This window comes from Octopus bimaculoides, chromosome 3, assembly GCF_001194135.2.
Source record: "Octopus bimaculoides isolate UCB-OBI-ISO-001 chromosome 3, ASM119413v2, whole genome shotgun sequence".
NCBI classification, from domain to species: domain Eukaryota; kingdom Metazoa; phylum Mollusca; class Cephalopoda; order Octopoda; family Octopodidae; genus Octopus; species Octopus bimaculoides.
The window spans coordinates 159,672,283-159,674,946 of record NC_068983.1 but is presented as its reverse complement, the minus strand read 5'-3'; positions in this window follow the sequence as shown (position 1 = coordinate 159,674,946).

Sequence of the window (2,664 nt, the reverse complement as noted above, 5' to 3'; positions counted from 1 at the left end):
TATATATATATATATATATATATATAGATATATATATATAACTTGTGGCTTGTAATTATTTTTCTCTTTATTAAGGAAAACTGCATGAGACTACATAATTACATAATGTGTGGAGGCGGTGTGTTTATGTGTGTCAGTCTGTGATCAAATATTAATGTAAAGACACAGCTTCTAAAATATTTATATTTAATAAACATTATCATGTATATTACTTTTTGCCTGTGCTTGTGCCCTAAAAACAATTCGATTCTTTAGATTAAAATAAAAGCTCGTAAAACCTAATAAAATTTCCTTATTTAATTGATGGATCGGAAAACGCATAAACATCTTATAATTTCAATTTCTTTTTTGCAATATCTGAACCCTTGACCTATGTAAAAATCAATAACTGTCATACGATATATATTGATTTCTTTACATTAATCATGATGTCCGTTTGGTTTGGAGAGGTTGTTGGTGACGCAATCTACTTTGCTATATTTCTGTTTATGTTTTTTTATCGACTTTAGCCCCAAGAAAGACAAATCCTATCCTATGTAGATTTGCCTTTCATGTACATAGGGAAATAACTATATACTGTTACCATTTAATCAGGCGTTTCTTGCACGTTACTTCTTACATTAATCATATATCATAACAGATGTTTTCATGTGACTTTTAAATGCATTTGTGGTTAGCAGTTGTAAAACAATAATTCGACCTAAATTTCTCGATTTTCCACTATCAATGCTTCCTACCCATGCGTCGATTTAACGAAGAAATCTGAGAGTTCACTTGGTACATAAACATTTTCAATTATGAAACAAGGGTAAAATTCCTATTTGCACTACTTGAATCAATAAAATAAGAGGTTTTAATTTACACTGTTCGATTCAATCGAATGTGCATATTTCCTATTGAAAAATATCTAATGAATATATTGATCACTCAAAGCACTGGAGAGTAGAGTTTAGCTCCGGCGAGTCAAATCTACACCACATTTTCGATTCCCAATTGAAATCATTTCAATTACCTCATTCAGTACATACATTTATAACTGACACCCTGAAGAGAAAGGCATAACTATCCCATAATCTTAATTTGCTTCAGCAGCAAGACTTAATGATTTATGTCTATATTAGAAATCAATATTTAACACAATAATCAGTTTTAAACATTCCTACTACTGTGTACATTACTGTATCAACATGAACATTTCTGAATTCTATGTTAAGCGGGAAGTCTTTTAAAGGCAACTACTGAATGAATCGTTCTCCAGTTCATGTTATATATATATATAGTTGAAAAAGGATTAGAGATCTACACAAATCAAATTTTTATATGTAAAAAAAAAGATGGAGGTGGAAATAGCACAAAAGTAAATCTAAGACATTTCAATTTAAGAGGGAATTTAATAAAAGATTATATAAATATTACCGGTTTCGACGTATCTCATGCTACAATCTGACATATAAGTTCTTGTCACCCGGGAAGAGGATTTTTTATGCTCAAGAAAGTGAATGTGGATCTAGTTAGTTTGAGTCACAAAATCAGCCCCCCCCCATTTCAAAATGAAGTAAAAAAATCTGAAAATTTATCATATTAAACATGTTCTTTCTTATTCATTTGAACCAAAGAATTTATTGAGAAAAAAAAACTGACGTAAAAGTTACAGACGTTTAAAAATCGAAAAACTGTGTATTTTGAGCCAATAATAAACTGCCGTTGTAGCGAACGGTGTCAACTTTAAGGTTGTATCCTGTGACCTGTTCGTTTTAGGTTTCTAAATAAAGATAAATACCTTATGATGTCATTTTTTTTTTTTTTTTGTTATATTGATTCTTTGTATGTGTTTGGGCAACTTTTTGCAAGTGCACCCGCATTAGCAGCTATTTGCGATAACGGCGGGTCCTTTATCGCAAATAGCTGTTACGTGATAGCAAGGCATGTTAGAAATAGCTGCCAAATCTTTCCTTTTCTGGGTTCCGGGAAACTTCGAGGTCAACCCCTACCCCCCTCCCATCTTTCAAAAAAATGTGGCTTGGAACGGGTTTAGTCGTCCGATACGTTGAATGCACGCGAACATTTCGAGGTTTTCTTCTTTTATTTCTTCCTGTCCTTATTGACAAACGCTCATTACATCCATTGCGAGTGCACCGCGAGACCAAATTCCCACGAACCACTTTCTTAGTTATATCCTGCCTAGATTTACTACATTATTTTTTAAAGGATAACGCCCTTTTCTTCGAAATATTGTGCGGCATCCACCTCTGTTTTCAAAATGACTTAGATACGTCATTCTTGGCTTTTATCAACAAGCAAAAAGTAAACAAACGCAGAAAAACTTCACGAAATATTTGCAAAATACTACGAAAATTCACAAAAGATACCTAAAATAAAATTCTAATTCATATAAGCACAGACAATGGATGTTTTATAAAGTTTTTTACAAAAATAACAAAATCGAAACATGTACAGAAAAGCTGCGTGCAGACGGGAATATTCAGCACAGTGAGTCATATGTTGCTATGGAAACTAGCTGTTAATGCCTCGTTGTCTGTTGATTGGCTAAAATTATACAAATTTTCCAACTTTAATTCCAAATAACATCAGGTTCTTTAATTTACGAGATAAAGTAATTGGTTGAGTGTAATCAAAATTCTCAATTCTATCCATAGCCCAAAT